Genomic DNA, 24,366 nt, shown 5'->3' with positions numbered 1-24,366 from the left:
ACGCCGCAGGAAGGAGAACGTGCATTATAGAGAGGTCATTGACGTAGCGAGACGTTGGCTCCGACGTCGACCAGTGGAGTGGTACCGTGCGGGTATACAGGTTGTACCTCGTGAAGTTTGGAAAGTAGGAGACGAGGTACTGGCAGAACTGAAGCTGTGAGGACGAGTCATGAGTCGTGTTTGGGTAGCTCAGATGGTAGAGCACTTGCCCGCGAAAGCCAAACGTCTCGAGTTCGAGTCTCGGTCCGGCACACGGTTTTAATCTGCCAGGAAGTTTCAACTTTTCCGACTTCTGTTTGAAATTCCATCATACCCACATGAGGTTTTGTGTTTACGAATTTTTATGATTGCATTAATTCAAGGAAGGATGATAGTGCTACTTCTAGCCGCTTAAAGAATTTGTGGAATGAGCAAGCGACGAGTACTCGCAACCTTATCCATGCCAAGGGATTGTCTCCACTGTGTGCGTTCCGTGAAGCGCGAGATTTGAAGTGATTCGATCTTCTACTTTATTTTACATTCAGGCGCTACAATTCCGGACATGGAATCCCTACGCCCCCCCTCCATCCAGCCCCACCCCCTGCAGTCCCTAGACACCTGTAATGGGTTTACCCTCTCTTTCCTTCCATTTCCATACTCTTCCTAACACTACACACACTACGCTGTAATCACGCTCACCAAGACGATAGACATGCACATCTTAACTAGTTGAAGAGCCGCCTTACTTCCGTACTTCACATTTCGCACTAACGCACATGAAAATGTATCATAGCAGTTGGGTTCAATCACGTGACTACGCACGCACACTGCAACAGAGTTGGAGAAAAAAACATAGTTATTATTGTGACTGACTTATTTTTCTACGGTAAATTGGTTCAAATGGCTCTGACCACTATGGGACTTAACTTCTGAGGTCATCAGTCCCCTAGAACTTAAGTACTTAAACCTAACTAACCTAAAGACACCACACACATCCATGCCCGAGGCAGGATCCGAACACGGCACCGTAACGGTCGCGCGGTTCCAGACTGAAACGCCTAGAACCGCTCGGCCCCTTCGGCCAGCCTTTCTACGGTAAAATAAACCTCGTCATACAGTATTTTTGTGTTTTAGTGCTACACTCAGCAGTAAAATCTTCTGTATTTGTATGCAGAGAAATACCGCGGTGAGGCGTTAGGCTTAATTCATTAGCTAGTAAATGCCTCAACAACGTTTGTCTTGCAACTGTAACTGCGGCGGTAAAATATTGGTGTGTCGGACAAACGTACCATAATGTATGTCACCAGTGGCATAATAACGACAGAAGGACTGGTAGTATCTGTTGTGAATGTTGTGACTTCTCGCTCCTTGCTGAACGGCCTTGTAAAGTTACAAGAATAAACGGGCGAGGTAAAACGATACTAGGAAACGCCCTAGCTTTCATCGTCGCCATCTGACTCCTCCCAGCCTCACGAAGATACACAGTGCGGCGTACCTGACAATTTCACATTCAGAGTTTTTGATGATCCCATAAAATGTGGTGAGGCGTCGTCTCTCGTCGTCTCTCCTGCCCCACAATCCGGTAGCCCAGGGCGCGGGGTGTGGCGCTGTGTCGCAGAAGCACTGGGAAAGCTGGCAGCCTATCAGCGGGGCGGCCACAGTTCGTGCCGTGTCTGCCGGCGCTGCCGCCGGCCGCTCCACGCACCACTTCCCGCAGGTGGTGTCTTCCCACGCAGCGAGCGATACCCGCCCGTCTGAGAGTTTGTAGCGCACGGAATGTCAGTCGAGAAGATGACTAGAAGAGCAACAGCGGTAGATTCAGAGTACATCTCTCTTTCTTGAACGGAATGTACGACGCAGTGAAATTACCTGACAGTTGTACATATACAACAACAACTATGCCGCGCAATCCACATTACGGTGTGTGGCGGAGGGTAATTTGCACACCGCTGTCTCCTAACTCGCCCCCTGTGCAAGTCGCAAATGGTCCGCGATTGTAGGTAAACCTTTGTTTGAGCTGGAATCTCTTCTCCATTATATTCATGTTCTTTTCTCGAGATAGTGACAGCTGTAAAATACTAACGCTAATTCTTTACAGACGAGTGGAAAAACTGGTAGTAGCCGACCTCGGGGAAGATCAGTTTGGATTCCGTAGAAATGTTGGAACATGTGAGGCAATACTGACCTTACGACTTATCTTAGAAGATAGATTAAGGAAAGGCAAACCTACATTTCTAGCATTTGTAAACTTAGAGAAAGCTTTTGACAATGTTGACTGGAAAAATCTCTTTCAAATTCTGAAGGTGGCAGGGGTAAAATACGGGGAGCGAATGGCTATTTAGAATTTGTACAGAAACCAGATGGCAGTCATAAGAGTCGAGGGGCATGAAAGGGAAGCAGTGGTTGGGAAAGGAGTGAGACAGGGTTGTTGCCTCTCCTCGATGTTATTCAATCTGTATATTGAGCAAGCACTAAAGGAAACAAAAGAAAAATTCGGAGTAGGTATTAAAATCCATGGAGAAGAAATAAAAATTTTGAGGTTTGCCGATGACATTGTAATTCTGTCATAGACAGCAAGGGACTTGGAAGAGCAGTTGAACGGAATGGACAGTGTCTTGAAAGGAGGGTATAAGATGAACATCAACAAAAGCAAAACGAGGATAATGGAATGTAGTCGAATGAAGTCGGGTGATGCTGAGGGAATTAGATTAGGAAATGAGACACTTAAAGTAGTGAAGAAGTTTTGCTATTTGGGGAGGAAAACAACTGATGATGGTCGAAGTAGAGAGGATATAAAATGTAGGCTGGCAATGGCAAGGAAAGCGTTTCTGAAGACGAGAAATTTGTTAACATCGGGTATTAATTTGTCAGGAAGTGGTTTCTGAAAGTATTTGTATGGAGTGTAGCCTTGTATGGAAGTGAATCATGGACGATAAACAGTTTAGACAAGAGGAGAATAGAAGCTTTCGAAATGTGGTGCTACAGAAGAATGCTGAAGATTAGATGGGTAGATCACATAACTAATGAGGAGGCATTGAATAGAATTGGGGAGAAGAGGAGCTTGTGGTACAACTTGAAAAGAAGAAGGAACCGGTTGGTAGGACATGTTCTTAGGCACCAAGGGATCACAAATTTAGCATTGGAGGGGAGCATGGAGAGTAAAAATCGTAGAGGGAGACCAAGAGGTGAATACACTAAGCAGATTCAGAAGGTTGTAGGCTGCAGTAGGTACTGGGGGATGAAGAAGCTTGCACTGGATAGAGTAGCATGGAGAGCTGCATCAAACCAGTCGCAGGACTGAAGACGAGAACAACAACACAGATGGACCGCTGAGCCTTGCGTAATTAACGCCAGAATCAGGTGTCCACAGCTGGCTCGACGTCACGTAGCACACGCCACCCTCCGCACATTGCGTGAGGGCACGTCCCGGAATGCCGTCTCGATTCGATCCCACTGACCACAGCAACAACAATGCGTAGGAGGATACAATACCGGGTGCACCGAAACATTTCGTTCAAATTAATACAGGGAGGAGAAAACATCAAAACAAATACACATCGACTGAAAAAGTAGCAACACTAATGAGGAGTTGTGCGATTGAAACAAAAGTTGGTAGGCACGTTTCTACAGCTGAAAGATGATATTAATTCAAATTTCGCACCACTCGCATAAGAGTGGCGTTGGTAGCGGCCTATGCGGCGTTATAACCGTCGTAAGCGTTAGTTACGTTTGCGATTGGACGTGCTGAGTTGATGGTAGGAATGTTTTTAAGGCGACAGAGACGCCATTATCAGCACCTCCCTGAGATTCAACGAGGTCGTGTAGTGGGGCTACGAGAAGCTGGATGCTCCTTCTGCGATATTCCAGAAAGACTCGGCAGGAATTTAGCCACTGTACATTACGGCTGGCAGCGGTGGTTACAAGAATATGCGGTCGCAAGATGACTGGGCTTCGGACGATCAGGTGGCATTACCGGGAAGGAAGACCACTGTGTTTGGCTTATGGCTCTGGCACATAGCACCGCGTCTGCAACACCAATTTGAGCAGCAGTTGGCGCCATGGGGACACGACGATATTTTTTTCAAATCGGTTACTTCAAGGACAACTGCGAGCCAGACGCCCTGTAGCGTGCATTCCACTGACCCCAAACCACTGGCGTTTGCGCCTTCAGTGGTGTCAAGAGAGAGCTCATTAAAGGGCAGAATGGAGGTATGTTGCATTTTGTGACGAAAACTGGCTCTGCCTCGGTGCCAGTGATGGTCGTGTGTTGGTTAGAAGGATGCCAGTTGAGGGCAAGCGACCAGCCTGTCTGCGTGCTACACACACTGGACCTACACCTCAAATTATGGTCTGGCGTGCGATTTCGTATGACAGCAGATGCGCTCTTCTGATTATCCCACACATCTAGACTTCCAAACTGTACGTCAATATGGTGGTTCGACCTGTTCTTCCGCCATTCGAGAACGGCATTCCAGGGGGTGTTTTCCAACTAGATAACGGTCGCCTACAAACCTCTGTTGCAACCCAACATGTTCTCCAGAGTGCCGACATGGTGCCTTGGCCTACTCGATCACCAGACCTGCCTCCAATGACCACATACGTGACGTCATCGGACGACAACTCCAGCGTCATCCACACGCAACTTTAACCGCCTCTGTATTGGCCGACCAAGTGCAGCTGGCATGGAGCTCCGTTCAACAAACTGATATCCGAGGCCTACAGAATAAAATGCATGCACGTTTATATGCTTGCATTTAACATTCGAACGGTTACACTGGTAATTAATGTACCAGCATTTCACATTTGCAATAGGTTATCTCGCGCTTGGAATATTAATAACATGTTATCCAGACAAATGTATTCCCGAAATTCCATTACTTTACATTAATTATTTTTTCCGCCGTTGTGTTTTTCGGCAAGCAACATATTGTGTCTGGAATCGACTTCTAATGTTAGGGAGCAAATTATTATTGGTGCTGACGGAATGTGTTGTGTCGTTTTTGGTGACTGGAAATGTATACTAACGTTCAGATAACTGCAATTCGCATGTTTAGGCACATGTGAATTCACGAGGTATTTGATCTCGTGATCATCAACTGGGATTAGGTGTTAATTGTTGGGCCAGCATTCTCGCACTTGGTCGATTGGGCCATACATTTTTCCATTCTGCCTCAACGGACGGAGATTTCGCACCTTTGTGGGACATTCTTTGCTGGAGGATCTACCTCTGAATGTTCGACAAAGGATGAACTTCAGCACGATGGGGCACCAACTCATTTTAGCATCTGAGAGCCACCTTCCGAAATTGATGGATCGGCCTACGGGGCTCTGTGTCCTTGCCACCAAAGTCACTTGACCTCAAGCGCGTGGATGTCTTCATCTGGCGGCATATGAAACAGGTCGTGTGTGAAGCCTTTCTGGAAATAGAATAACACCTCGTCGATATAACTGCCATAGCTGCTGGTAACATTGCTGACATGTCGGATATCTTAGAACGGACCTCACAATCACTGATCGATGATGTGCTGGATGCCTACAGCTCAATGGTCGCGCATTCCTGTGAATGCTACTGCTGTAATTATCACACTAAACTACCTTGCATCAGAAATTGCCGTCGGGGAACACACGCACTATTAAAATAAAATGCACTAGAATAAAAGTCGCCTCCACCACAAACCATAAGGTTGTTTGCGTAGTACAAATGTAAATATAGAATATCGTAGCAAATTTTACAAGTGTCCAAGCGAACCAAGAGAAACTGTATACCTCACATATAATTCGCTCACCTGGAGAGGAATTAAACAACGACTTGCGTTAAGACCTTACACAGAAAGTTATGTGGGATTCTGTTGCTGTGCCCTGGTGGGTGAGTTGGCATGGTGTTTGTTTGTTTAGCTGCGCTGTGTTATTTCAGATCGTTGCTTGCCTCGAAACATGCGGGCAGAGAGAAGCCCACACAGTTAGCAGCGCCCCGGGACTCGGCCACGGTCTTCAGTCACAGTCGGCGGAGCCCCGTTACGCAATGCGTGCGCCAGTAATACGCACCGTGCCGCAGCGCGGCGCACGAGCGCCGTCTTTGTTTCGGAGTAATTGCCCGCGGCGAGCCGGAGCATCATCCTTCATCTCCACCAGCCAGAGCCGGCACCGGTACTGCACAAAGGAGCCGACCCGCCGAGACACCGGCGCAGCGTCCTCACAATTACCTGCCGTGACGAGACAAAAGCTCGCCCGTCCTCCCCACGCATCTGTACACACCACCCGCCCACCTCCTGACCGTAGGGGCTGCTCCGAGAGTTTTGCACCACATACACTCCTGGAAATGGAAAAAAGAACACATTGACACCGGTGTGTCAGACCCACCATACTTGCTCCGGACACTGCGAGAGGGCTGTACAAGCAATGATCACACGCACGGCACAGCGGACACACCAGGAACCGCGGTGTTGGCCGTCGAATGGCGCTAGCTGCGCAGCATTTGTGCACCGCCGCCGTCAGTGTCAGCCAGTTTGCCGTGGCATACGGAGCTCCATCGCAGTCTTTAACACTGGTAGCATGCCGCTACAGCGTGGACGTGAACCGTATGTGCAGTTGACGGACTTTGAGCGAGGGCGTGTAGTGGGTATGCGGGAGGCCGGGTGGACGTACCGCCGAATTGCTCAACACGTGGGGTGTGAGGTCTCCACAGTACATCGATGTTGTCGCCAGTGGTCGGCGGAAGGTGCACGTGCCCGTCGACCTGGGACCGGACCGCAGCGACGCACGGATGCACGCCAAGACCGTAGGATCCTACGCAGTGCCGTAGGGGACCGCACCGCCACTTCCCAGCAGATTAGGGACACTGTTGCTCCTGGGGTACCGGCGAGGACCATTCGCAACCGTCTCCATGAAGCTGGGCTACGGTCCCGCACACCGTTAGGCCGTCTTCCGCTCACGCCCCAACATCGTGCAGCCCGCCTCCAGTGGTGTCGCGACAGGCGTGAATGGAGGGATGAATGGAGACGTGTAGTCTTCAGCGATGAGAGTCGCTTCTGCCTTGGTGCCAATGATGGTCGTATGCGTGTTTGGCGCCGTGCAGGTGAGCGCCACAATCAGGACTGCATACGACCGAGGCACACAGGGCCAACACCCGGCATCATGGTGTGGGGAGCGATCTCCTACACTGGCCGTACACCTCTGGTGATCGTCGAGGGGACACTGAATAGTGCACGGTACATCCAAACCGTCATCTAACCCATCGTTCTACCATTCCTAGACCGACAAGGGAACTTGCTGTTCCAACAGGACAATGCACGTCCGCATGTATCCCGTGCCACCCAACGTGCTCTAGAAGGTGTAAGTCAACTACCCTGGCCAGCAAGATCTCCGGATCTGTCCCCCAATGAGCATGTTTGGGACTGGATGAAGCGTCGTCTCACGCGGTCTGCACGTCCAACACGAACGCTTGTCCAACTGAGGCGCCAGGTGGAAATGGCATAGCAAGCCGTTCCACAGGACTACATCCAGCATCTCTACGATCGTCTCCATGGGAGAATAGAAGCCTGCATTGCTACGAAAGGTGGATATACACTGTACTAGTGCCGACATTGTGCATGCTCTGTTGCCTGTGTCTATGTGCCTGTGGTTCTGTCAGTGTGATCATGTGATGTATCTGACCCCAGGAATGTGTCAATAAAGTTTCCCCTTCCTGGGACAATGAATTCACGGTGTTCTTATTTCAATTTCCAGGAGTGTATACTACAGCCAATTTTGTGGTTAGTATTAGCAGCAAACTACGACTGTTTGCTAATGACGCTGTAGTGTATGTGATCATGTCGCGTATAAGGTACTGTAGGTTGATACAGGACCACTTTCGTGTTATGAATAGCAGCTGGCTCTATATGTGTAAAATTGTAAATAATGAATGTGAAAAGTAAAAAAGGCCCATAATTTTCGAACACAGTAATAGTGGTGTCCTGTTTGAAACAATCAAGTCGACTCATTGTCTAAACGTCCGCCCCCGCTCCGCTGAGTCGTCAGCGCGACAGAATGTCAATCCAAAGGGCCCGGGGTCGATTCCTGGCTGGTTCGGAGATTTTCTCCGCTCAGGGACTAGGTGTTGTATTGTCCTAATCATCGTCATTTAATTCCCATCGACGCGCACGTCGCCGAAGTGGCGTCAAATCGAAAGACTTGCGCCAGGCGAACGGTCTACCCGACGGGAGGCCCTCGTCACACGACGTTATTATTATTATTATTATTGTCTAAACGTAATGTTGCAGAAAGACATGAAATGGAATGAGCACGTGAGGTCGGCAATAGAAAGAGCGAATGGTTGACTTCAGTTTGTTGGGGAGAATTCTAAGAAAGCGTAGCTCATCTACAAAAGAGATAGCGTACGGAACTCCTATGTGACCCATTCCTGAATATTGTTTGTGTATTTGGAGACTGCGCTACGTAGGATTAAAAGAAGACAACGGAGCAGGTCAGAGGCGAGCTGCTACATTTATTACAGTTAGTTTCATTCAGTGTGTAGATAATACGGAAATGAACTTAAATTGGAATTCCTGGAGGGGAAGTAGACGTTCTTTTCGGTGTTTGCGAGAAGTTTAGAGAGCCGGGTTTGCGACGGACTGCCGTCAGCATTCATATAGCATAAGGACCGTGAAGGCAAGATATGAGAAATTAGGGCTTGCACAGAAACATATAGACAGTGAAACCTCCTGGCAGATTAAACTGTGTGCCTGACCGAGACTCGAACTCGGGACCTTTGCCTTCTGCGGGCAAGTGCTCTACCAACTGAGCTCCCCAAGCACGGCTCAAGTCCCGTCCTCACATCTTTACTTCCGCCAGTACCTCGTCTCCTATCTTCCAAACTTTACAGAAGCTCTCCTGCGGACCATGCAGGACTAGCACTCCTGAAAGAAAGGATATTGCGGAGACATGGCTTAGCCACAGCCTAGGAGATGTTTAAGGAATGAGATTTTCACTCTGCAGCGGAATGTGCGCTGATATGAAACTTCCTGGTCGAGGTCCCGGGTTCGAGACTCAGTCCGACACACAGTTTTAATCTGTCAGGAAGTTTCATATCAGCGCACACTCCGCTGTACAGTGAAAATCTCGTTCTGGATATAGACAGTGGTCTTTCCCTCGCTCTATTTGCGAGTTGAATGGAAAATGGAATGACTAGCAGCAGTACAGGGTACCCTCCGCAATACAGAGTTTGGTAGCTTCCGGAATTCTTATGTACATATAGGTGTAGATTTAAGAAATACTACAGCTGCTACAGAACCAATTTCATGTACCTCTTCGCAAAAAAGTTATAAATATTAGCTTTTCTTGATAAAAATGTAATTGCACAAGTTTGTAAGGACGCGATCTGAGGATAAAAAGACGACCTTGGAGAATTTTTGAGTCTTAAGAAGTTGCTCTACGTCTACCAAAAGCCGAGTCTGTCATATGCGGGTTCGTGTGTGTTTACAGAGCAAGGTTGTGCAGCGCTAAAACAGTGACAAGCTTTAGAGAAGATGTCGGTTCCAATTCTCATCCAGTCCTCAATATTTAGTTTCACGACGGTCTCCCTAAATACCTTAAGGCAAATGGTTCCTTCCGTCTGCTAGACCCCCTACCAACGGTTTATACTCGTTGAATGAACAGACAAGAGGGATTCCGCTTTACAGCCTGTGTTACAAATCGCTAGACGCCACATACTCATGGTGCCACAATTTCGAAACGGCAGCCTGATAATTTCCACCTTCCGGCTCTGTCAGGTACAAGGACAATTGCATGGCGGTTCTCTGGCGGTTTATTTCATTCTAATTGTTGTTCCGCTAGTTCTAACACGCAAACCACTGCTTCTATACACGCAGCAGAGAGTATTCGACGTGAGCCGACAAGTCACTATATGACGGATCAGGGATCGTTCGAACTCACTGATGTACTGACGTTTTGGATTTTGTGTCGAAGAGGCATACAACTACTAGGCATAACGTCTACATTTCATTCATCAAAAATTAAAAAAAGAACAAGCAGTGGAATTTCATAACAGAAAGAATAGTGCCACGAGACAAAATACATACGATAAGCCTCCGGCACAATGTTACTACCCTGGTAGAAATTTAGAAGAAATTAAGAGCGCAGATATGCAAAACGAGTAAATGAAATATGCAGTGGAAATCGTGTTGAATCACATAAGCAGAAAAAATATGCCATAAAAATTCGATCGGTGCGGGTAAAAAAGTATACAACGTTTCCCAGCCTTTAGGGTTAAAATTACGTAATGTTATAATCACTGGGGTCAAAATTGTACAAATGGCAAATGATCCTAAACGGAGTACTTCCAGATTAACGGTCAAAAAAAGTTGTTAATTTTTTTATTGACATAAACGACGGGCATTTTATAGCATAAACACAGTCTCACAGCAACTGTTCGAAGTGACGACCGTGTCTCAATGCTCTCACTATAGCGACACAATATTTCGTCGCTCTCTCTCTCTCACATATTAATGCTGTCTGTCGTACACTACGACAGCCAGTTAGTATCTTACCAATTAGTTAGTCTTTCCTTTCTGCTACGGCTACATACACTGACTTCCTGTAGACCTAACCCTATAGGAAATATCGTAACAAAAATTGTACGTCTATTTATTCTTTTGTTCATTTATCCTCTGATCGCTGATTAGAGCGATAATGAATACGTCAGTGTATATTTACAGTTTACGGTTACCCGGTAAACTACAGTTTGTGCATTTACACTGTTTTGCGACAGACATACTTATACATGGATGTATAAACAACAAATGGAAGAGTAGAGAAAACAAAATTTTATTTTTAATGTAATTTACTATATATAGGTACCCTTTTTCACTTTCTGCTACAAAGCTTGGGAGTTGATCACACATTAAACAGTGTTAAACAATGCCTTGTGCGCTTTTCACTGACACAGTACTCGTGTATGTAGCATATTTCTCAGGATACTGTCGTAGCAGTACAATTTCTTTCGAGTTAGTTTGGACTAGTCTCTGTATATTCTTTAACAATGTTCAAACATGCCTTTTTCAAGTTATCTCCTAATTTTGTTTTCAAGAGTGGCAGTGCTTTTACATTTATTAAACTGTCTGGTATTCTGTTCCACAATAAGCAAGCAGCTATAACAGGATCTTTGTTAGTCAGTGTAGTCGGGTGCTGTTGATGTGATAATCGTCTTTGACTCTAGTACGGTAATTGTACATTCCTCTGTTCAGCATCGATACACGATTTAATCTGAGATACGTGATATTTTCATATACATATATAGAGGTAACTGCCAAAGTTTTGAATTTTTTGATGTAATTTTACGGGAATCTCTTGGTAATACGCTTTCAATATACAGGGTGAGTCACCTAAGATTACCACTGGATATATTTCGTAAACCACATCAAACACTGACGAATCGATTCCACAGACCGAACGTGAGGAGAGGGGCTAGTGTAATTGGTTACTACAAACCATAAAAAAATGCACGGAAGTATGTTTTTTAACACAAACCTACGTTTTTTTAAAAAATGGAACCCCGTTAGTCTTGTTAGCACATCTGAACATATAAACAAATACGTGATCAGTGCCGTTTGTTGCATTGTAAAATGTTAATTACATCCGGAGATATTGTAACCTAAAGTTGACGCTTGAGTACCACTCCTCCACTGTTCGATCGTGTGTATCGGAGAGCACCGATTTACGTAGGGATCCAAAGGGAACGGTGATGGTCCTTAGGTACAGAAAAGACTGGAAGAGCACATTACGTCCACATGCTAACACCTTTTTATTGGTCTTTTCCGCTGACGCACATGTACATTACCATGAGGGCTGAGGTACACGTACACACGTGGTTTCCGTTTTCAATTACGGAGTGGAATAGAGTGTGTCCCGACATGTCAGTCCAATAGATGTTCAATGTGGTGGCCATCATTTGCTGCACACAATTGCAATCTCTGGCGTAATGAATGTCGTACACGCCGCAGTACATCTGGTGTAATGTCGCCGCAGGCTGCTACAATACGTTGTTTCATATCCTCTGGGGTTGTAGGCACATCACGGTACACATTATCCTTTAACGTACCCCACAGAAAGAAGTCCAAAGATGTAAGATCAGGAGAACGGACTGGCCAATTTATGCGTCCTCCACGTCCTAAGAAACGCTCGTCGAACATCCTGTCAAGTGTCAGCCTAGTGTTAATTGCGGAATGTGCAGGTGCACCATCATGCTGATACCACATACGTCGACGCGTTTCCAGTGGGACATTTTCGAGCAACTTTGGCAGATCATTCTGCAGAAACGCGATGTATGTTGCAGCTGTTTGGGCCCCCGCAATGGAGTGAGGACAATGTTTCAAGCGTCAACTTTAGGTTACAGTATCTCCGGATGTAATTAACATTTTACAATGCAACAAACGGCACTGATCACGTGTTTGTTTATATGTTCAGATGTGCTAACAAGATTAACGGGGTTCCATTTTAAAAAAAAACGTAGGTTTGTGTTAAAAAACATACTTCCGTGCATTTTTTATGGTTTGTAGTAACCAATTACACTAGCCCCTCTCCTCACGTTCGGTCTGTGGAATCTATTCGTCAGTGATGTGGTTTGTGAAATATATCCAGCGGTAACGTTAGGTGACTCACCCTGTATATGATTTTTTCCGGTTTGAGCATTCTGTTTGTATGTACATTTGCTGCTCCACTCGATATTGTTATGCAGTACGATAAATGTGAATGAATTAACCCATGGTATATCTTTAATAAAGTATCTACATAAACTGCGTGGAAAATGTTTATCATAGTAACGCTAGCAACATAGATGCACAAACATAAGCAGTATATCAAATGCCACTGACGCATTTATACCAACAACTCGTGCAGACGCTTATCTAGGCCAGATTTTAAAAGTAAAATACGGATGGTAAAACACTAAAAACTTGAAAGGTATGAAGTGATATGTATAGCAGGATGGCAAAAATGGAGCAAACAACAAATTTTCAGGATGAGCTGGCAGGAAAACAAGTTTTTGCAGAAGAACATGAGTACGCTGCGATTTGGTTTCGCATTGATGTGAGAGAAAACGCATCTACAAAATGTCAAAGGCGACACGCTCTAACATGGAGTATTCAGAATTATACAGTGTTTCAAACATGCCTGGCTGAGGGAATTTGCAAAAGGTAAACAAACGTAGAGAATCGATTCTAAACACAAGAAAAATGACAAGAAAGCTAGGAGTTTCCCTTCTACACGTGCATTGAAGTCACCTGCAACGCTGTAATCACAGTTGCAACAACGCTGGCACCGTGCTTGTTATGCAATACCAGAACAGGCACATTAAAACTACGTAACTGAATGTGAAATAGGTATCAGAGCTCGTTGTACGTAACACGGTATACAGGGAGGTAAGTCACGAAGAAATTACGGCACACGTCCAAGGACAAATTCCAAATGCTCAAACCTTCATCTCTTTACCCGTTACTTAAACGCCGAAGAATGCGATCGGCACAGTTTCGATCTGTTCTGTGGTTTCAGTCTTTTAGATAAATCATAACAGTCGTTTCACAATCTACACCGGAGACGTAATTATATTTACCACGTCTAGTAAGACGATTCAATAGAGATAGATGTTCATCACACGTTTGAATTTAAATCTATACGACGAATTTGCTTTCTGAAATTCTCAGACAGTTCTTTAATATTTCTCGTATTACTAAAACATAAAAAAGTCTTTCCTCTTAGCACAGGAAATACTTAATGCTAAGGACTTTGCTATAAAAGTTCCTTGTGGCGCTTTACTTTTGTATGGTATCCCTGATGCATTATGTCACTATCTCACCGAATCGACGCGGTTTAGAAAAGGAGATTTCGTCCAAATCTATATTTTTAAAACCACTAATGTTACTATTTATGACGCAGACGCTTGTTATACACTGAGTAAAAGGTGACTGCTGTCTCTTGTTACTGACACGCTTTGAATGGTACCCCGCTTATCCACGAAGTGCCTAAACAGGAATCCAATTTTTCACGTAAATCACAATGTTTTTACTGAAGACGGGCGGACGGGAAGGTAGTTTACTCGATTTCACCTCCTAAACAAAGTAATCGAATTGCTGGGTATGTCTGAACACAGAACAGCAATTCTCTTATCGCAGGTACAATATGTGAAAATGTGTTTCCTGGAAATAGAAATACAAGCATTTCAGAGTGAACTGTCAATTTATTGTCTCCATTCAAAGGCTAATAAATGCAAAATCTCTATGCTATTAAAAAAATGGTTCAAATGGCTCTGAGCACTATGGGACTCAACATCTGAGGTCATCATTCCCCCTACTTAAACGTAACTAACCTAAGGACATCACATCCATCCATGCCCAAGGCCGAATTCGAACCTGCGACTGTAGCGGTCGCGCGGTTCCAGACAGAAGTGCCTAGAGCCGCTCGGCCACTAGGCTATATTCGTCTACGTGCAAGTGGAATAGTCTATTATCGAAAAGCCAATCGAAATCGAATGTAGTCTTGTATTTGGAACGAATTAGTTAACTGCACAGTTTAAATTCATGTCTAAATAGTCGCGAAAAGTTATCTTCTCAGCCGGCCGGAGTGGCCGAGCGGTTCTAGGCGCCTCAGTGTGGATACGCGTCGGTCGCAGGTTAGAATCCTGCCTCGGGCATGGATGTGTGTGGTGTCCTTAGATTAGTTAGATTTAAGTAGTTCTAAGTTATAGGGGACTGATGACCTCAGATGTTAAGTCCCATAGTGCTCAGAGCCAGTTATCTTCTCGAACTCATAAGCAAAATACGGCTGAGTGTGACTTTCATTCTTACTCGTACTTCATCCCTGATTCTTACAGAATTCTAATTTTTCTAGTAAAGTAAAATAAAGTATTTCTTTCATGGACTGGATTAAACGAAGTTGCAAAAAATTGTGACGAAAGCGCAAGAGTCGCGATCGAGCAGATAGCCTTTTAGCAGGTGTTTGTGGAATTTTTCTTTTCCTAGCAGTCGTTTCCTTCGCTACTCTCAGATAATTTCTTACTTTCAGATCGATTCCCCGGTTACCAGGCTGTGAATGCGTTGGAATTACCCTTGTACTGCAGGTTTATCTGCCAATATGACTTCTCCCGTCATTTTGTTGCAACAAACCGTACCTGTAACGACACGTTTTCAAGAAATTCTCAGTGAGCTCCTGCTTTGAAACTGCGTGTATTATGGGAGCTAAGTGATAATTTTAAACCCACCAAATACTGGAAACTACGGAATCTAACATGGTGTCTACCAAGTTCTGCTTGAGACGTATAGAGCGTTATTGCCTCTTATTGGTTAAACGTTTCGTTGTACAGAACTTACGCCGTGTTTCATGCGTCTTACGCCGTGTTTCATGCGTGGCAATGGTTCCTCTACGTGAAAAAACAGGAGCTGAAGTCACAATACTCATACATACCCACGTGCACGTGAGTTTTTATGTCACGAGTTAGGACTGGAGGGCCGCGTCGCCGTAGCAGCGGGGCAGAGCGAGCGGGCTGCGCGTGTGGGCCCACGCTATCTGCGCGGATCGCGACGTGGCGTCCGCGGCGTGAATTAACGAGGCTGTGTCCCGCCTCCTGAGTTAGTGGCCGCTTTATCGCTCTGCCCGGCGCTCACCGAAATCTAAAACAGCGCTCCTACAATCGCGGCAAAAGGAACGGCAAAAACGCCGGCGTTTTTATTACCGCTGCATGCGGCCGGCGGCAGTCTGCATTCCTTCTACACGCCCGCCGAGTCGTCGCTGCCATCAGCACCGCAAACTACGAGGCGGGAGGTTCGTAATGCACAACATTTACTGAGCAGCTACCGTCCTCTTGAGCATGCACACTCAGAAGCACACTGTGAATCTATGACGTTCGTTTTCATCAGTTTTAGGCATCTGTCAAATTCCCCATGAAGCGAAAACGGTTTCAAAAAAAGTCACGCGTTTTCATTATCAGTGCCAAACTGCAGGAAGCCAGAGCAACAGTTCAGGTTACACGGGGAAGAGGAACTGCCATATTTTCGTAGACATGTCGGCATCAACTGCATGCTGAGTTTCCCGGAGGATAGAGCAGTACGTCATCTTTCGGATGTGTACACCGGGCAGCAACATTTCTTCTTACGATACCTAGGTTGTTCAAAATGTGTGTGAAATCTTATGGGAATTAACGGCTAAGGTCATCAATCCCTAAGCTTACACACTCAAATTAGCCTAAGGACAAACACACACATCCATGCCCGAGGTAGGACTCGAACTTCCACCGGGACCAGCCGCGCAGTCCATGGCTGCAGCGCCTTAGACCGCGCGGTTACTTAGGTTGATAACGATCGTGAATCTCAATTCAAAAAATGGTTCAAATGGCTCTGAGCACCATGGGACTTAACATAGAACTTACAACTACTTAAACCTAACTAACCTAAGGACATCACACACATCCATGCCCGAGGCAGGATTCGAACCTGCGACCGTAGCAGTCCCGCGGTTCCAGACTGTAGCGCCTAGAACCGCACGGCCACCGCGTCCGGTTGAATCTCAATTGCTGACGGAATTAAAACCACTTGATGCAATGATCAACTGTAGAGTAAATGAGTGTGTGCCAGATATAAAACAGTCGGCAACTTTGTGCATCCATGAACAAAACATAGCAAGCACCGAGTCAGTAGAACCAGAGCACTTACGAATTATGTGGTCAGTTACTGAAATCGATAGCATGTGTTGGAATATCAGGCAGCGGAGCCACGGAAGAATGGTTTCGTCGAAAGTTGTTATGATGATTTGTTGAGCTGGAAACTCTCGTCTCGATTGAGCAGGTTGTCTGTTATTGCGTTTCCGAAACTTCCTTGATTGCTGAATCCTTATAGGATGAGGCTGTGCCTCTTATCTTGACTTCCCCGTAACCCATGTTAGGACCAGTGAAAATACAACGTTCAGCCACTGTGTATTTGTTGAGATGTAGAAAGCAATTGTGTCGCTAATGTTGGACCTACCGCTCTTGTACGCAGCGCATTGTTTGTCTTATGTAACTTTTACCTCACTGACAAGGAATTTCACAAATACCCGATTTTCCCACATTCCAGAAGATCTGCCGCCTTGGCTGGAGGGAAGAACATCACTTCTACAGAACTGTCTAGCCGTTCCTATTGTGTCTGTAGTGGAACTACTCAACTCTGTCTCGCCATGTGTCTGGACGTATGCGTGCGGGCCGATGCAATGCTCCCAACAAAGAAACAGGCGATTAATAATCATTAATCCATCCAGCTAATTACTTATTCGCGACCTTCTCTTTCGGTTGCAAGATTAACCCCATGATGAAGATTCCAAGAGAAACAAGATCGAAATAAACAGATTCGTTAGTACTGAGGAACTGAAATCTGAAATGAGATCTCAGTTGGGATCATTCGGAATAAAATAGCGACAAACTTTAAAAAATACGTTAAACTCCAAACAGCTTCTTTTCTGCCTAGTGGGAGCGCACAGATACAGGGCGACAGTTGGAAGGGAGGTGGGATGATAAACCTCTGCGAAAGACGTGATCAATTCTGTATGTCGCAACAGGCAGTCCTTGTCCTGTGTTCTTCCACGTGGTTGGCAGAGGCCATAGTTTTCACGGTTGGAAGCACATAGAAGTCGGACCCAGTACTACTGTCACGCCCAGGAGTATTGTAGGTTTCCTGTGTTAATTGGTACAGTTAGTGAAGGCTGTTCCTGCCTCAATGTAGGTAACTCCATTCTCAATCACATTGATGGTATTTAACCTGTTTTTGGGTTCGACTTTCAAATTCTACCCGCTCTCATCAGACTCCTAATTATTCAGGAACCTCTGCGAGTAGTTATTCCATGCTCGAGTCTGAGCGTCATGTTAATTTAAACCCCAACGTGTCGAAGCTCTTTAGATGATGATGGTAATGTTTGGTTTGTGGGGCGCTCAACTGCGCCGTTATCAGCGCCCGTACAAATTTCCAACCTTTGCTCAGTCCAATCTCGTCACGTGCATGAATGATGATGAAATGATGAGGGCAACACAAACGCCCAGTGATCTCGAGGCAGCTGAATATCCCTGACCCCGCCGGGAATCGAACACGGGACCCAGCTCTCGGGAAGCGAGAACGCAACCGCGAGACCACGAGCTGCGGACTCGAAGCTCTTTAGAAATAACAGTGTGGGGGTGACCGATAACAATGAGAGGGTCATCTGTTTAATTAACTGTGAGGTATAAAATGAGTAGCTATGCACGAGACAGTGTACCGCGTAGATTTCGCGAGCATACCTGTTATAGATGGGGTTCTTCGAGCGGTTTCCTGCTCCGTCCTACAGCTGCCGCTCCTAGTCAACGTTACCCTCCGCCAGCGAACACCTCGGTGCTGCGTTCCCGCGGGCTGCTCGCCTTTGAGGCCAGCCGCTGCTGCCAGCGATTCAATTTAGATAGCGCGTCGCACAGTAGCCGCGGGCCCGCTTGTCTCGTCTTCATTACACGCTCAGCTGCCGACAGATAAAGCGGCCAAATTGGCGGCCTACCAGCTCCGGGCTGGATTTGCGGCGAGCGAGCCACAAGGGCCAATAGTTACCTGAGTGCGTCGCCTTCCCAGCACACGTGGGGCAATGGCCTCTGCTGCACGAGTACCCGAAAAAGTACAGACACAAAGAATACAAAACATTCTGTATCAGTTTACGTGGTGGGCTACACAAACACTGAACTACAGAGTCAGACGCTGCGCCGACGATCAACAGCCGTATTCAGTTTAGGATGAACTCGAAAAATGCGGTCATGGTTCCACATCAGATGTACACTCCTGGAAATTGAAATAAGAACACCGTGAATTCATTGTCCCAGGAAGGGGAAACTTTATTGACACATTCCTGGGGTCAGATACATCACATGATCACACTGACAGAACCACAGGCACATAGACACAGGCAACAGAGCATGCACAATGTCGGCACTAGTACAGTGTATATCCACCTTTCGCAGCAATGCAGGCTGCTATTCTCCCATGGAGACAATCGTAGAGATGCTGGATGTAGTCCTGTGGAACGGCTTGCCATGCCATTTCCACCTGGCGCCTCAGTTGGACCAGCGTTCGTGCTGGACGTGCAGACCGCGTGAAACGACGCTTCATCCAGTCCCAAACATGCTCAATGGGGGACAGATCCGGAGATCTTGCTGGCCAGGGTAGTTGACTTACACCTTCTAGAGCACGTTGGGTGGCACGGGATCCATGCGGACGTGCATTGTCCTGTTGGAACAGCAAGTTCCCTTGCCGGTCTAGGAATGGTAGAACGATGGGTTCGATGATAGTTTGGATGTACCGTGCACTATTCAGTGTCCCCTCGACGATCACCAGAGGTGTACGGCCAGTGTAGGAGATCGCTCCCCACACCATGATGCCGGGTGTTGGCCCTGTGTGCCTCTGTCGTATGCAGTCCTGATTGTGGCATTCACCTGCACGGCGCCAAACACGCATACGACCATCATTGGCACCAAGGCAGAAGCGACTCTCATCGCTGAAGACGACACGTCTCCATTCGTTTCGAATGGTCCTCGCCGATACCCCAGGAGCAACAGTGTCCCTAATTTGCTGGGAAGTGGCGGTGCGGTCCCCTACGGCACTGCGTAGGATCCTACGGTCTTGGCGTGCATCCGTGCGTCGCTGCGGTCCGGTGCCAGGCCGACCACTGGCGACAACATCGATGTACTGTGGAGACCTCACGCCCCACGTGTTGAGCACTTCGGCGGTACGTCCACCCGGCCTCCCGCATGCCCACTATACGCCCTCGCTCAAAGTCCGTCAACTGCACATACGGTTCACGTCCACGCTGTCGCGGCATGCTACCAGTGTAAAGACTGCGATGGAGCTCCGTATGCCACGGCAAACTGGCTGACACTGACGGCGGCGGTGCACAAATGCTGCGCAGCTAGCGCCATTCGACGGCCAACACCGCTGTTCCTGGTGTGTCCGCTGTGCCGTGCGTGTGATCATTGCTTGTACAGCCCTCTCGCAGTGTCCGGAGCAAGTATGGTGGGTCTGACACACCGATGTCAATGTGTTCTTTTTTCCATTTCCAGGAGTGTAGAATATTTCAGAAGAAATGAAAATTTATGCTGGGCCCGAACTCGAACCCGGATTACCCGTTTGTCACGAGTGGTCGCCTTAACGACTATAGAAGATAGCGACAGTGAGAAATGAGGGACTTCGAAGAAACAAAGTTTACCGTTGTGCGTTCCGCTGAAGACGTGTTATTTCGAGATGGAGAGAGAGGTTGGAAGGAACAGGAGCCAAAGGAGATACACAGTTTCGAGAATTACAACAGAGCGATATCAAAGGGGACATAGAAAGCAATAAAAGACCATAGAAATGTAGCTGCCAGCACAGCTGAACAAGATAAAATATTCTTTTGGTATATTTTGTGACTTTTTTTAAAGCCTTTCATTGTTCTGCTTAGCATACTATATTGACAGACTATATCTCTGAGATAAAAATAATCTCAAAATAGAGGAAAGTAACGTGTGAAGTGCCACAGGGATTCTGGGCCCACTCTTGTTTGTTATCTACGTAAATGATCTTCCAATGGCTTTACTGGGCAGTAAAGAAAATGTAATGTTTGCTTGTGACATAAACACACTAATCGAGGCTCTAAACTCAGGCCCAGAAGACACAACTCAGTTGGTTCACAGCTGTGAATTAAGTCTTAACCTAAGAAAGACTCGTATTATGCAATTTCTGACAAACATTAATGACTTCTTAACAGCAGAAAAATGGTTCAAATGGCTCTGAGCACTATGGGACTTAACATCTATGGTCATCAGTCCCCTAGAACTTAGAACTACTTAAACCTAACTAACCTAAGGACATCACACAACACCCAGCCATCACGAGGCAGAGAAAATCCCTGACCCCGCCGGGAATCGAATCCACTAACCCGGGCGTCGGAAGCGAGAACGCTACCGCACGACCACGAGATGCGGGCTTAACACCAGAAGTAGACATTAATTGTCACACATGGAGTGAAGCGCAGTGTGTAAAGTCCTTTGCTGGATGAAAAGTTCAACTGTAGTCAATACACTGATAAACTGATCAAGAATTCACTTCGGCGTGTTATTCCCTCAGAAGCATTTCCCACAGAGTTAACCTGAACACCAATGTGCAGACTTATTTTGAATACAATCTGTCCCCATTCTCTTGTATAACTATTTTCTGAGAAACTACACGCATCTTGTGGTCGTGCGGTAGCGTTCTCACTTCCCACGCCCGGATTCCCGGGTTCGATTCCCGGTGGGGTCAGGGATTTTCTCTGCCTCGTTATGGCTGGGTGTTGTGTGATGTCCTTAGGTTAGTTAGGTTTAAGTAGTTCTAAGTTCTAGGGGACTGATGACCTAAGCTGCTAAGACCCGTAGTGCTCAGAGCCATTTTCTGAGAAAATACAAGCCGTTGTGGCCGAGCGGTTCGAGGCGCTTCAGTAAGGAACCGCGCTGTTGCTACGGTCGCAGGTTCGAATTCTGCTCAGGCATGGATGTGTGTGATGTCGTTAGGTTTAAGTAGTTATAAGTGTAGGGTACTGATGACCTCAGGTGTTGATTCCCATAGTGCTTAGAGCCATCTGAACCATTTGAACCGATCATTGACTGGAAATACACATGTTCGACTACTTGGAGACAATTTGTGGACTTCATGTTCCCAGACAACGAAGAAATTTTTATGAATGATAATGCGCCATGTCATCAGGCCATTTGAACCATTTTTTGAGAAAATGCACCTAATTCAGAAGCGAGGAATAAGAATATCCTGTAAAGTAGATAATCGTAAACATCAAGGATTTTGAAATTCTAACTCCCACTTCCTAATAAATTTCCTACTTAACGGTTTTTGTTGCTGGTAGCAAAAATCAATTTCAGCCGAACTGTGACATACATTATCATAGTAGAAGACATAAAAGTAATTTTCATGTAGACTTTGCCTCCTTATCAGACTTGAGTCGCATGGTCTGATAGTAAGATATTCAACAAGCTACCGTCTAACACAAAGCAAGAAACTCCGAATACCATATAGTTCAAAAGAAAATTTTTAAAAAATGCCTCATTAGTCACTCTTTGAATAAATTAAATGATTAGATTCAGCTACTGAAAAATTCTGTTAACAGCATAGCAAGTAGCACTGTGTGCTTTAAATCTGTAAGAAAAGTAGTAATGTGCTGTAAGTAGGACTCAGTATTTATAAATTTGGGAAAATTATTTTATTTGAAAAATACCGATGTAATCAAGTAAATATTAAACTTCTAATGACAGATAAACATCAGGTGTGTAATATAAGAAAACTAAGGAGGCAGTAGCTTTTGTCAACGGAGCATCTTTCTTACTAATTTACACTATTTACTGAATTTAGATGGCACAAGCTTAAAGAGCATTAGTACCGTAATAATAGTTTATTGATAATGCACTGTACACATTACGTTCTCACAAAGTCTTTTGTATCGTGTTAATGAGTACCTTGACTCGTTCCGCATACTTGAGAATTCTCGTTCTTGATGTTTTCTAGAAAACACCATGAAGAATTAATAACCCAGTTTCTAAGCTAGTGATGTTATTATGCAATGAAAATTTTATGGAAGCGCCAGCCGGGGTGGCCGAATCGTACTAGGCGCTGCCGTCTGGAACCGGACGACCGCTACGGTCGCAGGTTCGAATCCTACCTCGGGCAGGGATGTGTGTGATGTCCTTAGGTTAGTTAGGTTTAAGTAGTTCAAAGTTCTAGGGGACTGATGGCCATAGATGTTAAGTCCCATAGTGCTCAGAGCCATTTAAACAATTTTTGAAACCTTCCTCTGCAAATTCGTCCGGCTTTAGGGCCGCTACATCCTGCTACACTACAAGTTAAAGGCACGTCTTCCGCCGTGGATGGATGCATCACAGATGACGGTGTACTATGTGGCTTAGAAATAGCACCGTAACCAGTTCGAGATAGCGACACTCAGCATTGGCATTACGTGTGCAATACCAGATAAAATGATGGTGTGTGGGACTGGGGTTTCGTATGTTAGTTATGACATATCACGTGACATACACGTTAACTAAGTACGGTATCATCAAGCGCAAGAAATATATACATGATTTTTTTTCTTGATTTACTACAGACTTTTTAAATGCTTGTATTACATATTCGGAATAGAAGATCAAGATACGTTGTAAAGTTTCGTTATTAAATGAGAAATTCGAAAGTATACACACTGCTGACAAACCATGAAAATCCTTCAAAGAATTTTCTTTGAGAACAGCCTCGGTAAAGTTATCTTATTTCGGAGAGAAGTAAGTCAGGCTTTCAACTTGTTGTCCACCAATCAAGAAAATCAGAATGAAAATGTGTTTTGACAGAAAGACGACAGACTGATGAAAAGCGTTCAGAATCGCAGCCAGGTGGCAGTCATGTGATACCGCGACGTTTCAAGTGTCATGTTCGTCACTACCTAACATGCAGAAGGTATTATGGTTGTGGTGAGGCAACACTCATTTTCTTACCTTGCCGCTGGCAGCTCTCCTCCCGGCTGCGTTCCTAGAAACAACAGGAAAAAATCGTTAGATTTCACTCCATTTTGTAAGCATTTAATTAATGTGAGTTTAGCTCCGTTTAAAAGAGACCTAGAGACAGCTATATAAGTGAGATCTTAGCCGAAGAGTAACACCTAACAAAATTTTTAAAAAATGCTACACATAAATCTTTTCGCAACAACTTGCTGAATAAAAGAAAACTTGAACTAAAACATTCCATAGGTATTTTCAGAATGAAGAGTGAGAAAAATGGTTCAAATGGCTTTGAGCACTATTGGACTCAACTGCTGTGGTCATCAGTCCCCTAAAAATTAGAACTACTGAAACCTAACTAACGTAAGGACATCACACACACACACACACACACACACACACATGCCCGAGGCAGGATTCGAACCTGCGACCGTAGCAGCAGCGCGGTTCGGAACTGAAGCGCCTAGAACCGCTCGGTGACAGCTGCCGGCGAAGAGTGAGAGTGAGGGAGAGAGAGTGAGATAGTGGGGGAGGTAGGGGGGAGAGAGGAGACGGGGGGGAGGGGGCGGAGGTAGGCTGGAAAGGAGAAGAGGAGGAATCACAAAGCCACGAACATCCGTATTTGTATAAAAAATACGATGCTGGCACAGTGGACACAAAGGTTAGCAAGAAGTAGTCACGAATATCTGCTTCAACAAAGAATAAATGATAGATGCTTTTATAAGACGAGTCAAATGAAAAGGAAACACAGGAAAAAAAATAAGTAAACTGTTTATTAGTTCCAAAAAAATTACCGTAACTGTTAATACATTTAGTTTTTGTATGTTCATCATTCTGACTGGTGATTATCCCACTGTCAAACAAGATGGTCAGTGCCTTCA

At 45.6% G+C, this 24,366-nt stretch overlaps 1 protein-coding gene across 4 annotated transcripts in view; it reads right to left on the bottom strand.

The window, feature by feature from the left end:
• LOC126345346 (uncharacterized) overlaps window positions 1-24,366 on the bottom strand; it is a 997,319-nt gene that overhangs the window by 447,505 nt on the left and 525,448 nt on the right. For all 4 annotated transcript variants that reach the window (XM_050002094.1, XM_050002095.1, XM_050002096.1 and 1 more), the window contains one exon: window positions 23,483-23,516. The gene's annotated coding sequence lies outside the window, so the exon portion shown is untranslated. The remainder of the gene's footprint in view (window positions 1-23,482; window positions 23,517-24,366) is intronic.

The sequence above is a fragment of the Schistocerca gregaria genome, chromosome 1, assembly GCF_023897955.1.
Source record: "Schistocerca gregaria isolate iqSchGreg1 chromosome 1, iqSchGreg1.2, whole genome shotgun sequence".
Lineage (NCBI taxonomy): Eukaryota > Metazoa > Arthropoda > Insecta > Orthoptera > Acrididae > Schistocerca > Schistocerca gregaria.
This window is presented reverse-complemented; position numbering and strand designations above follow the sequence as displayed.